Here is a 15,085-nt window from a genome sequence, read left to right on the forward strand (position 1 = left end):
GCTTTTTTTGGTGAGTGCCTTGCAAACCTTTTTAGGTTCATAGTTTAGTACCAAACTAACTGCCCTTGAAAGCCATTTTAAGCCTAGCCAATTATCCCTTGTGAGTCTCAAACTCTGCACCTTATGTATGTAAGGCAAACAACTTAACCATTAGGCCACCCTCCCAACCTAGGGAGGGTGGCAATGTAAGCACCTTTTAGTAGGCAATGTAAACACCTTTTAGCAGAAACTGGCCCTCCTTGGCCACATGTACACTATGCATTTTTTGGTGTAAGACAATACAGCCTTAGACACACACCCTGCCTTAGCTGTGCTTAGCTAATGGCAAACATGGACCACAGAGCTCCAATAAGCTTACAGCATACACAACACACACCCTTATGAAGTCATCTAGCTCTTAGGCTTAGACCATGGTATTACTGGACCTACATGGTTGGGTGCAAGCTAGCATTGAGGGGAAATCTGTGATTCAGTAACATTGCCCTCATTTGCATAGGACTGACTGCTAATGCATGGTTACAAAACCAACCATCAGCCTTCCCCCTTGGCAACCACTATTCCATGGTCTGGTTGTATTATGCATGCCATTGACAATTATGACAAAATTATGATTTTGGTTTAAAAGCTTATTCCTGCTTTTTTATTATTTTTGGGCCAATCCCATTTGTGCACCACTGCCCTATGCTTAAATGGCTGAAATTGGCCAAAAAAAGTTATTTTTTACAATTGTGAAACTATTTTTCATGCCTAAGGCCATATATTTGGCCATTGACATGCCTAACTCTTATAATACATGCTTTTTTACAAGCTGACATGCCTCTGTTTTGTAGTTTGCAGAAATGTATTCAGCTACTGGCTGAATACATTTCTGCACTCTACACTATTCCTGCATTGATGCCTGCCTGCTTCCTGGATTGCTAATTCACCTCATTTGCATGGTTTTCTCCAACAAATGAGGTAATTAGCATACAGGGGCTGTGTCCATGCAGGAATAGTGCAGGAGAGCTTGTGCCCATCACAGAAGCTCATTCCTGGATTCCACTTCGGCCGTATTGCCTGCAGCAGCTCTTGAACTATTTCTGCACACCGTGCAGAGCTTGCTGAATCCTGAGCCTATGCAAATGTATGTTTTCATTGTAGAAGTTGGAACATACAGAGTTAACTTGCAAAACTCTAAGAAAATAGGTGGAAAAGTTAAGAGTTTTACAATGTGCTATAAAGTTAGTTAATACAGCAAGAAGACAGGATGTCTACTGCTAGAAGTTCTTTCTATTGTCTGGAAACAGAAATAATCACTAGGTTTCAAATGTAAAGTGTTTAACTGTTTTATGACTTCCAGTTTTAGGCAAACTTCTGAGATATAAGTATTTCTGACAGAGAGGCGCTAAATTTTTAAGTTTCTGTTAGTCTGGGAACTGAAGGCAGGTGACAAAGAGTGATGTCATCCAGATGACCCGGCAGTAATGTTTTGATATTAATTTGGGAACTTTCTCAGAGACTTTGCATTTTGTATCTTGTCTTGGATCTAGAAACATCCACTCATCAGCACTTCTGCCTGTGTGTTGTCTGCAAGTAAGACTTGGAGAAAAGTGATTTATTTTAGATAATGACAGGAATATAGTAAAGATTAGTTTAGATGTTTTCAGTATTTATTTGAGACTGTCCTGCAATGTTTTTTTTAAATATTTCCTGTGATTTTGAACTCTGTAGTCACTGTGCTGAGTTATTGACTATTGGCTTGTTCTTTTATTATTTATTGTTAAATATATTTAAACCTTTTAACGGTGGCTGGTTTGTTTAGAGATATTTAAGCTTTTAGAGTACTTGCATATGTATTTGGTGAAACTGTATAGGCCACTCCTAAATAGCCTTAAAAGTCTTGGTCACACTTACCATTTGGATAGTAGTAACATTACACAGTAGAATTGGTCACCCTTTGGGAAGGGCCTTATAGTAGCTGATAAATAGTGGTTGGTGGCAGCTGGTACTACTGTATAGCCTGGGCAGAAGTGAGCATAGCTAGTGAACCTGTGCCAGCCTTCCCCAGGAGTGTCTGTGTGTTTGTATATAAATCAAATCTCAAAGTGTGTGTGTGTGTGTGTGTGTGTGTGTGTGTGTGTGTGTGTGTGTGTGTGTGTGTGTGTGTGTGTGTGCATGTGTGCGTGTGTGCATGTGTGTGTGTGTGTGTGTGTGTGTGTGTGTGTGTGTGTGTGTGTGTGTGTGTGTGAGCTATTTGGGCAGGGACACGAAGCACTGGTTGGACAGAGAGGGTGCTGGAGGTTTTGGCTTGACCACTTGGCTGAGATCTAAACCCTATAGCTGTGCCATGGGGGAGTCTTACTGGGGATCTGGAGAAAGAGAGAGAAACTAGTCCCAGACTGACTGTGATCTCTGTGTGCTCTTAAAGGAAATTGTACTTTACTGTGTATGCACTTGTCATCCTTCCAATGTGCACATCCCTCACTGGTGCTAGTGGTGAGGATTGGGGCTCCTTGATTACTGGGCCATTGCAGGGGATCATGGATACTATTACACATTTTTTTGGCATTTAGTTCAATATCTATGGTTTTGACACCAGCTATGTGTATGGGAAAGGCGTTCTTGACAGATTTTGGTGTCCCCTAGAAATTTAATAAGGGCATATATTTTACCATCAGCAGCAAACTTGATGAGCCATGAGCTTTGTTCTCTGAGAAGTAAATGCCAAAGAGAAATGGCCCACAGACAGAACCCTCTGGTACACTACAGTTGACAGGCCTTTTGGAGGAGATGGAGCCCCCCACCCTAATTTCCTGGGTAGTAATTGTCAGCCAGTTCACTATACATCACGTTTCATATGGACTGACAATTTAGCTGGGAGATTTTATTAACAATGCCTGAGTGTGGAATTGTGTCAAATGCCTTAGTGAGATTTAGATTTGTGATGTGTACTAATTTTCCTTCATCCATTGCTTCAGTAACTTTGATGAAGAAGTCAACCGGGTTCAATATTCAGGATCTACCTTTGATGAAAATGAGTTAGCTTGGGTCAAGGGTTTGGAGGTTATCTATGTCTTTGTTTATTAATTCCATAATGATCCTTTCCATAGCTTTACAGTTTAAGCTCATCAGAATTATGGCTCTATAATTACCTGGATCAGCTGATGCCCTACCTTTGTGCATGGAGATGATGGGTGCTATCCTGCATTCATCAGACAAATACCTTGTTTGGAGGCTGATATTGAATAATTTCTGTAGGGGGGTTTACAGATCCTACTTCAGACTAGCCATGGGACATCCTGTTATGCTATCTGGCCCTATAGAAGAAGTGTTCTTGGCCTTGGGAATTGGCTTCATGACTTGTTCTTTGGAAATTTTGGGGTTAGTATAGAAGGGGGCATGTGTTCTGGAAATGCTGAAGGGGAGAAGTTTGAAGTAAATTTATCTACTAGTAGACTGGCTATGTACTATGTGATGGGTCTGAGAAGGTCATAATAAGTCTTTGTGGCTGTGTTTTAGCCTGGGTGCTTATTTTTGCCTAATATCTTATGACACATGCATGTGGTCAAGCCATTGTCCAGGACAAGCAACTCCTCAATTTGGCTGCAGTACAGACCCACAGCCAGATTAAAGTATGAGCAGCTGAGGTAAACACTAAATATGCATGAGTACCTCTGGTATCATTGTGAGTCTTTATGCACAGGCAAAAAAACTGCATTGATATTTGTACTGATGTAATTTACATCAATATATATGCAGAGAAATAGTTTCATAGGTTCATAAGAGATTACTAGGCTAATGGCTTAGGGTCCCTTACAAGCCTGGATCTATATTACTAGATCGAACGTTTAGGTTATTGAACACCTAAACATCAAACTGGTAATATCGAAAGCAAAAAAACCATGAACGGCTGATTTAACATAGTTTTCCTTGGCCTTTAGCCAGATTTTGCCATTTTGTCTACTGTACAGCGATCTCTGAATTGGTATACTTAGTTAGGGGGGTGAAGCCTCCCACTTCTTTTGGGTTTAAAATGTTTTTGTTTTGTTTTGTGGCCAATGGAAGCCTTTCCTTATGCCATTCGCGGTTTTTAGTTTCGATATTACCAATTCCATGTTGAGGTGTTCGATAACCTAAACATTCAATCAAGCACAAATGCTCCACACCAGAGGTCAACCCCTCGCTGGTTAGATCTGACCATAAACAAATCACTTTGGATATCCACATTTTGCCCCCACCCCCAGACAAGGAAACCACCATGAAAAACATTTCAAAAGCAAACTTCACGTTACTTAAGACCGAGGTGGAAAATTTCAAAGCCCCCATGCTAAAGGATAACATTTTCCAAGCTGCTAAATTCTTTACTAATGCATTCTATAGGCATCTACAAGAATGCATGGATCGTGCTATTCCAAGCAAAACCAAAACTCACTCCTCCAAGAAAAGGAAACCAGTCTGGTGGACTCCTGCCATAAACAAGCTATACATTAGAAGGAGGAAACTAGTACAGAAAAAAGTAAAATCCCAAGAAGGGAAGACATCCCTGATCAGTGAAGATGACCAAAACCAAAAACCAAACAAATTGAATAAATGGACCAACAACAGGAACTGCAGGACAGAAACCACCACAACGAATTTTGACCTAGGTTTTGTCTTTATTCAGACTTCTTCAGTTTTTAATTGACAAATTAATTAATTGATTAATGATGTCATTTAAAGGTGTATAAAATTCTGGTGTGTGCATTGTTTTTAACATTTATTCTGAAGAAGTCTGAATAAAGACGAAACCTAGGTCAACATCCCTGATCAGTATCAGCAAGAAACTACGATCCCTCATAAAATCATCCAAGGCGAGTTTCAAATGAAAAATTGCCAAGGACTCCAAAGATAACTACAAGGCATTCTTTAGCTATGTCAAGAATCTAAGTGGCAATGCTCAGATCTGTTCGGAGTTAGTGCAGAATGGTACAAAATACACTGAACCGACCGATATTGCCAACATCCTTGCAGACAGGTTCAGTGCAAACTTCACCCCCCCCCTCACCCCCAAAAGGGCCCATAACCATACCAGAAGAATGTAGAGCTCCTGAAATCACAGACACTCAGGTTAAAACAGCCCTCTCCAAATCCAAAAACACAGCATCAATGGGACCGGACATGGTCCCAGGCTGTGTCCTACACAAGCTCAAAGACAAACTAGCCCCTCACCTAAAGACACTGTTCAAACTGAGCCTCTCCACAGGTTACGTACCCATAGAGTGGCACACAGCAGCAGTTATTCCGCTCCACAAAGGTGGTGCCACAACAGACCCCGGGAACTATTGCCCTATAAGCCTGACTAGCTTGGTCTGCAAGGCTATGGAGCACATCATCATGGAACTTATTAACAGAGACATTGGGAACCTCAAAACACTGGATCCTACCCAGTTCGGCTTTGTTAAGGGCAGATCATGCCTCCTAAACCTGGTGGACTTTTTGAGACACTTACCAAGGCAATAGATGAGGTAAAGTTGGTACACATAGCCTACCTAGACCTCGCAAAGGCCTTCAACACCATTCCCCATTCTGGTATTATAGACAAGCTCGCCAGCCTAAACATAAACCCCTACGTTACAAGATGGGTTGCCAACTGGCTCATGGACAGAACCCACATGATAAGAGTTGTGGGAGCTAGGTCTGACTCTAAACTGGTTACAAGTGGCATTCCCCAGGGCTCAGTCCTAGGACCCCTCCTGTTCGGCATATACTTCTCAGAGGTACAGGCAAGCACAGGTGGACTATGGCTGACCAATTTCACAGACGACTGCAAACTAGGGGCTATAATTGACTCTCCAGCTGACAAAGACATCCTCCAAAAGGGTCTCACTGAGACAGATACCTGGTGTCAAAATCATGACTTCAAGCTAAATGCCAAAAAGTACATAATCATCCCCTCTGGAAAAAAACAAAGTACCCACAAACTATATGGAAGACGTAATAAGGGATCTGGGAACCCAAGTAGATAGTAAACTCTCCTTTGATAATCACATTGCTAAAGTGGTTAGAAAATCCTTCTACGTGGCCCACCTTATCACAAAAGTGTTTGCAGCCAGATCAAAAGAGGTCATTGTGCCCCTCTATTCATCACTCATCAGACCCATCATAGAGTACAATGCCACATTTGGGATGTATCTTACAAGACACCTGCAACAGCTGGAAATACCACAGAAGTACCTCACCAAGAGGATCACTGGCCTCAAACAGATGCCCTATGCAGCTCAACTGAAGAAACTCCAGCTGTATTCAGTTGCATACCGCCTACTCAGAGGTGATCTCTGCCTGACATACAAGGCCATGTCCAACCCAGAACTGATGGACATGCTCCACCTAAAGAAAAGCTTATCCCCTCAAGCCACACACTCTAGGGATCTAAACCTCACCACAACAATAAATAGGACATGCTGGAGGGATAGATTCTTGTCACAGAGACTTCCCATGCTTTGGAACAAGATTCCAATCTACATTAGGCAGAGCTTCTCACTAACACTCTTCAAGAGAAACTTTGACGAGTGGATGGAAACAAAGTTTACCCCGGGGATCACTTTAGTGTCTCTGCTGGACAGAGGCACAGGGAACTAATCTAAGGGGGCGGCGAAAGCCAACACATTCTGGCTCAGCTAATAAATGCCTTTGGGCAGATAGCCTAGTACCTACCTATGAACCTATGAACCTAGTAATATAGACCCTACAAGCCTAGATGGTATAACCTCATTTTACCCAATATATGGCCCCTAGTGACAAGAGGATGGCATGGATCTGTGCCTATGTATTGAGAATCTTACAGATTGCCCCCATCCATAAGGGACATAGGCACTACCCCAGGTGTGAATTTGTGATTCCCCATTCATTGATCCAAACTGCATTTGAAAAGGGTAGGGAAGAGCTCTGCATAAGATGAATAGGAAGCCTGTTCCAAAGGAGGGGCAATCTTTGAAAGATATATCTGTCTTTGCAGCATGTTTTGTTTGAGTCACTGACTAAGTTTAAATCCCTAGATCAGGTGACCCTCATCGTGTTTGACTTGTGAATGTGTAGCAGCTCCATCAAGGCTAAATTTGTGAGTGCCTTGTAGGTCAGGCATAGGTCACTCCTTAATAGTTAGTAGGAGGCAGAGTAAAGGTGTTGGGTTTTTAGTCTATCCACATAGTTCATGTTGTTTACAGTGTTCATTTCTAATATGCTATTTGATTGTAAATATTTTTTATTCTCTGACTCCTTTGTTATTTTAAATTTTTTTTTGTATTCTTCTTTGTATTTTATATTGTATTTTTGTATATGCTGGAGTTTGTTCTCCTTGGGCCTCTGATGAAAATGGGATACTTGCCCAGTTGGACTAACCCGGTAAACAAATGACAAATAAATAAATAACTAAATAAATAAATAACTAATTTACACCTTGTATTTTCTTTGTGAGGAACCTCTGAGGTTACTCCAGCTGCTGTAAGTGTATAGTCAAGTACATGCCAAATGGCGCACTCTACTCATTTATTGGTCTAATGAGGGCTGAGTACATCAGGGCTATAATTTCCTTGGATATGGATGCCAAACCTTTACTTATAAGTTGTGCCACATAAAAGGATTTCCTTAGCACTGTGTGGGGAAGGGGGAATCAATGTTCAGGATACTATCTATCTGCATACCCGGCTTTCTCAATGCTGTATCCACTCTAAGGGGCCACTGTAATGTTCTATGTATAGGAAAATGTCAGTGATGGCTACGGATAGAGTATAGAAGTGTTTCTATAGCAAATGAAACCACAGAGGTGGACAGAAGATTGCAAAGTGAGCTGTCAACTGAAGCAGGACAGCAGGACACAGTGGAGAAAATGGTATGACAATACATGAATGAAGAATTATGCGAGACTTAGACAGGAGAGGTGGGATACAGTAAAGTAACATTATGTGCCAACCTACCCTGTCTTGACAACATAAGAATTTGATCAGTGTACCTGTTTAGCAAACTCTTCAGTTTAAAATAGGGGGCCTACCTATTTGTCAGAAAGAATGGCAGAATAAAGGATACACAGTCCATTTCCACCATGTGTGCATCTCATAGCAATGCGCACATGGTAGTATACTGTTTTGGATTCAGTAAGCAGCATGCACCACTGTGCAAAGCCACACAAAAAAAGGTAAACACTGTGGCATGCTAATTACATCATATTCAGCAGCTGAACTGTATGCTAATCAACTAGTCCAAGATGGAGGAGCTGTTCAGCAAGATGTAAAGCAACTGTGTAAACTCAACGCTGGTTTTCCCTTGTGAATTCATAAACCTATTGGAATACAGACATGGAAAGGAGTCTACATAGAAAAAACATTAGGGGTTGCAGTTACTTTAGCTCGTGTACATGCAACAGGCTGAAGTCTATGCTGCTGCTGCTAATAGACCACAGTCAAGAAGGAAAAGAGTTTTCAGATCCCATTTAACTTATCACAATCTGCATGACATGGAAATTGTAGAGCACTACAGGGTGGATACAGGCACACTGCAGGAACTCTGCAACTTCTGTTGTCCTCACCTCAGAGCCAGGGTAAACCAAAGAGAACCCAAACAAGTGGAAAGAAAGGTATATGTACCACTTAGAATCTTAGATACAGGTACCTTTCAGAGACCAACACCGGACATGCTGGGGATGTTACAGGCATTAGCATCCGTCCTCCATCAGTTCCTGAATGCTATGCTCCAACATGCCAGTGATCACGTATATTTTTCCTGTACTCCTGAGGAGAGGGTCAAAAATATGCAGGAGTTATACCCTGTAGCACACTACTCTGAAGTACTGGGTGCCAAGGATTGCACACAAATAGAAAATAAGGCACCACCTGGGGAACAGAGAAGGCTCTACATGAATAAAAAGTTTTCCACTCTTTTAATTTCCAAGTCATGTGTAATGCTAAGGGAATCATCTTGAATGTGTATGGTGGCAATCCTAACAGTTACCATGACTCAAACATCTGGCACACCTCCCAACTGTGTCAGATGTTCACTAGTGGATATCCCACAGGGTCATTTACTGGGAGATGCATGTTTTGCACTGGAATCATGACTGATGACATCCATCAGAAATGCACACACACCCACTGAAGAATGCTATAATGAGGCACACCCTCAAACCAGAAATATCATAGAGCCTGTGTTTTGGATGGTGAAGTCACAGTTCCAGTGCTCAGGTACATCTGGGGGAGCCCTGCAGTACAATCCACAGACATGTACTGAAATATGCACAGTATGATTGCAAGACAACTGAATTGACAAACAATATGCTGACGACTCAACCATTTTTGTTCAGCTTCTTCTTCCTCAGATTTAATCTCATCTCAAAAAAATATTTTTTTACAGTAGAAACAACATGGTTTAGATGGTGGTACCTTCTGAATGCTGGCTTTGCACTAGCCCGGTCAACAAATGTAAAATAAAATAAATAAATAAATGTGCCATGCTATACAACATCATCCTAAGAAAACAGCTTCAGCAGGATCAACAAGGGGATGGAGCACACATCCAACCACCGATGACAAGGTCACCACAGCCACATGCAGGTGAGGAGTCGGAGGGGGAAGCAGCAGCTGCTGTGAGTGTAGGCTCATAAAGGTGTACTCAATATGACCTTGTACTGGCTAAGAGACAGCGCATAGCACACTCACTCCCCACCTAGGGGCCTAAAACCTTCCTCCTATGCACATACATATAGAAACAGTGATGCCAGGCAACTCTCACAACCTTTACCTACCCATGTATTGGCTGTGTATTGCTTGCATCAGACAGAGTCAGCCCTTAACTTAACTGTTACAACTGCTACATTTACAAGCTAAGTGTTTAACATGTAGAGGTTTGCATAATAATGTGAATGACTGGTATATCCTTGCTTGTTGTTGCTTGGTAGTGTAAGCAAGTAAAAGGTGGGTGATTTGTACAGAAATGTCTTTATCATGTGACAGCAGAGACTTATTTGACTTATATGTGTCCATTATTAAGCAGTAGGCCTCAGGCATCAAAGATTCCCACAGTCATACCTCCCAAAAGTAGTGATGATCACTGCATGCCCTCAGTTTAGCACCATACATTTGTACTGGAAAAATCATTAAAGAGAGAACTTAGAAATAAATTACACACATTGCAGTTTATACTTCACAATACTCACAAGATCATTAACAACAAAGATGGAAAACTTTGATGTTATTAATTGTCTAACTTTCCAAGATCAATATAAGCCAAAGGTACAATTACCAGTTCAGCATCACAAATGCAGATAAACTAAGCAGTAAGTCAGTTATGCAACCTGAGCATCAGACATAAAGCTTATGTATCCCTGAATCCAAAAAATGGAAAAGATGAATATAGTACAGTTATCATCACTTGCACAGAGTGTTGTATGTGTGTGTCTGTGTGTGTGTGTGGGGGGGGGGGGCAGGTGGTCTAGGCTGACATAAAAGGTTGGTGAGCATGTGTGATTAAGAAAGAGAAGCAGGCAGACATTTGGATAAAACAACAAATGGCCAGTGAGACAAAATAAGTTTTAAGCTGTACGGCTGAACCATGTAACTGTTGCACGTGTGTCTGTATGGGTCCTCTATGTGAAAATGGTGAGTGTCTGCATGAACATAGCCAAGCTCTGTGCTAGCACTACATCTTGGTATGTTGGAGAGGTGTGAGCTGTGCATGACAGAGCTGGCTGTATATCAATGTCAACCCCAACTATGAGAACTGGCTCTGCCAGGAGTTGCACTGGCATGTCCACTCCCACTATCGGTTACACTGCTGCCATCTTAATGTAACTGATGTCTGCTGGATGAGCTCTCCCCACGAGTGCAATCAGTGCCATGACCCATGGCCTGACATGTCCAGATGTGGACACCCACTGATGGAGCAGTAGAAGTACTGCCGCTATGGAAGAGTGATCGGGCATGGCCGTGTTGGCTAACAGTGGATGATGTGGCTGACCTACGCCCACGAGAATGCCATTATACTCCCAGCAGATGTTCCATCACAGATGCCAATCATTCCATCACAGACACCCCTTGTGCCAAGGTGTCATCATTCGATCCATTGAATCGGCAACATGACGGAGGCAGTCATGCATGTTAGCCTGTGCCACATCTACAATACCAAGCATTTCTCTGGAGCACCTATGTGCCTGTGCCTCCATGATGGCCCTAGACATATATGGAATGGTATGGGAAGAGACACCTGGATCTGGTGGATGATGAACAGCCGGCCTTCTCCGAGCACCCCTAAAAGCACTCCTGCTTGGCACCTTGCCCACACTCTGGCTATGGCCAGAATCAACAGGCACTGAAACCACAGTAACCACATTTCCCTGATCAGTTGGCTCACTCTCCACCACATTTTATGGATGTGGTGAGAGAGGACATGCAGGTGGTTGGTGTGACAGAGCAAGATGCAGAGGACAGGAAGAAATGGAAACAGTTGATCTGCTGTGGTGACCCCTAATGGCAGCAGCTGAAAGAAGAAGAAGAAGTTGGCTCACTCTCCACCTGTCCAATATCTGTGGGCTCACTGGAATGGGCAGGCATAGGCCTACAGGCTGTGTCTGATGGAATTGCAGGGGATGGAATTACAGGGGATTGCTGTATGTCAACCTCTGCATCAGATTCAATCTCTGCACACTCCACTATGCCTCTGTTTGGCCATCATCATCATCATCATCATATGAGTCTGCTGATACTCTGACATCAGGCAGTAGAAGTCCCGAATGTCCACTGTCAGTGTCACCTGTGATAATAAGCAAGAAAGCAGGAAAAATTAATACCTACACTACTATACTCAATATATGCTAACAAAACAACAGTGCTGCCACTATTAACAGCACAGCAATACACACAACAGTCCTCACATCAACATCACACACTAAAATATTTCTTTGAGTTGCTCATCTGTACTGACATAAAAATGCTTGTCTTACCATCTGCAGGTGCGGTTATGCTCTACAAGTCCTGGAATAATCTGACTCATTCCCTCCACTACAGCTCTTTTGAGTATGTGCCTTTAACTCCCAGTGGGTGTGGCTTCAGCCTTTTAAAAATTAAGTTATCACCTTATAATTCTAACAAATACTTATTGACAGAGGTCATATAGCAATATAATTGTGTTTGACATTCATGTATGCTTCAAGATAAAATAATCTGATACCTTGTATGTAGCATAGTTTTGGAATTATTAATGCAAATATGAACAGGTCATATTTGACGCCTAGAGGCACAGTAAGTGGTAACTGCAGAAATGCCTGGAGATGTCACTCAGCTGTAATTAGTTAAGGCAAGGACAACATCATCACAATTAACAGTAACACAAGGGGTAATACAATTAATCATGTAAAAGTCCATTAATTATGCTTTCAGCAAGAACTTGGGTGGCCTAATGGTTAAGGTGTTTGCCTTACAAACACAAGGTGCAGGGTTTGAGTCTCACAAGGGATAATTAGCTAGGCTTAAAATGGCTTGGGAGGGCAGTTAGCCTAGTACTACTCTATAGTTGGGAGGATGGCCTAATGGTTAAGGTGTTTGCCTTACAAACACAAGGTACAGGGTTTGAGTCTCACAAGGGATAATTGGCTAGGCTTGCAAGGGCAGTTAGCTTATAAATAAACTGTAAACTAAGCTAATCAATCAGAATGTGTTGTTAACTGTACCAATCTTCAGTCCCTCCAAAAAAAAAATCTTGTGACACAGAAGTGATATATTGATTTTTATTGTTTTACTGAACAGCAGTATTCAACAATTGAAATACCAAAGCCTACCTGGAAACTCCTCCTGACACATGCCTGCTGTCCCTAAAACTGTTGCACTGATGTTGAGGTGAAGAGAGTGCAGGTAGGGTGTAGTAAGAAGAGTGTCAGGAGTGATTTGTGACAGATGGGAACCAGTAAGAGTGAAAGAGAATGTCTACAAGATACTGGTGAGACTAGCTATGCTATATGTTCCTGAAAGCTGTCCGGATAGTGGACAGGAACTCTTCATATGGCATTAGTGGTGGCTCCATAGCAGGCCCTGCTCTGGTACCCATCCTATCATGGCCCAATGCAGTTGCCCTCATCCACAAGGTAATAGGTGTCCCTCAACACACTTGACTTGACCCATGTTGGTTCTGTCAAGTGTAGATCTTGCTTATTAAACCTAGTGGACATCTTTGTTACTGACCCCAAAGACCTGGATGAGGGATAACAGGACATACTGCCTATGATAAGCTATCCAAGGCCTTTGGCACTATTCCCCGTTCATGTATCATAGAGAAAAATCGCTCTTCTGGAAATTAACCCATACATTACTAGATGTATAGCCAACTGGCTCACTGACAGGACATACACTGTCAATGTTGGGGGCTGCACCTCCTCCACTAGACCACTTATCAGTGGAATACCACAAAGATCTGTGCTGGACCCTCAACTGTTTGGAAACTATTTGGCTGAAGCCCAGGCAAAGGTAGATAGCTTGTGGTTTGCCAAGTACACAGATGACTGTTAACTGGACCCAGTCATGTAGAGTTCCCCAATAATGGTAACATTACAGAAGGGAATGACACAAATGATTGGTGCCAAACTAATGGACATCACCAAAAATGCCTCATTGTCCCCTTTGGCAATGAAGCACCCCTGCTAATTATGACATACATAGCACCCCTCTAAGCTCATACACAGTGTTGTGAAACTTGGGAACATATGCTAATAACATTCTACACTTTCATCACTATGTATCTATAGTGGTGAGACACACATTCTGCATTGCGCACCTTATATAAACCAGGAAGGTCATAGCTCTGATGTACTCTACCCTTATCAGACCACTTGTCTAACTGAGTACAATGCTTCCTTCTGACTGTAATTTACCAGACATGTGCATCAACTTCAGAAAACACAGAGGTTTGTGAACAGGAAAATCCAGGGTCTACAAAACATGGCATACATGGAAAGACTGAAAAAAAAAACAGTCACTGTACTCAGTATCATGCAGACTGCTGAGATGTGATGTATTGCTGGCCTACAGAGCAGTCTCAGACCCTGCTGTACTGGAAATGCTGGACATCTGCAAATCAAATGGACAAGAACAATTTGCTCCAGGGATCTCAACCTAGCCTGTGACATAAGCAGAACATGCTGTGAAGAGAGATATATATTTCCAAGTGATTGACACTCCTCTACAATAGGCTGCCACTGCATGTGAAGCAGTGCTCTTCAATGAATCTATTCAAGTGCAACACTTTGACTGTAAATTCACCACTGGGTAGTGGCTATGTCCTTCGTGAATGGGCCAGTCAGTGCTGATCAAAAAATCATTCTGCTAACAATGACCAGCTAGCTATGCTAAGTTAGGGTACTTGTGTTTTTACAGAGCTAGGCTTGTGAATGCCCTAGGGTCATTAGGCTAGTAACCTCCTATAAACTTATGAATCTATGAATCTATGCAGGTCTCCCAACATCTTCTCTCCAACATGGCCTACTGATGTCATCCACTATAAGAAGACTTGCAGTCTTGTAAAAATCAGACTTGTACCATGGTGCTTGTGTGAAATACTGAGTTCTGTAATTTGTCTACTTAGATAGGTAGGGCTTATATTCTCACTTCAGTCAACTCTGAGTGTGTCTGTGTGCCTAAACAGAAGATCAGAATTGTGTATCCTACAGTGACTGCTCCAATGTCATGGACTGACAATATCTTGATACTTGTACATGCTGTGCCATGGTGCGTACATGAAGTACTGAGTTCTGTAGCCTGTCTTCTTAGATAGATAGAAGTTCTATTGTCACTGCAGTCAGCTGGGTGTGTATGTTGGTGCTGTTGATTGACATTATGTAGAGCTTTTTACACCAGCATGTGGAACACTGTTATTACCATAGCCTCTTCAACAGACACTATTGTTGTCACCAGCTATAAAGTGTTGTCTGAGACACTGCAAGTCAGACTTGAGCTGTGATGCTTGTGTAAAGTACTGAGTTCAGTAGTCTGTATACTTATATAGGCAGGAATTCTATTCTCACTGCAGTCAACTGTGTGTGTGTTGGTGCTCTTGCTTAACATTACAAAGAGCCTTTTACACCAGCATATAGGAC

The sequence above is a fragment of the Protopterus annectens genome, chromosome 1.part1 (genome assembly GCF_019279795.1).
Source record: "Protopterus annectens isolate FY-2018-M chromosome 1.part1, PAN1.0, whole genome shotgun sequence".
In the NCBI taxonomy this organism is placed as follows: Eukaryota; Metazoa; Chordata; order Ceratodontiformes; family Protopteridae; genus Protopterus; species Protopterus annectens.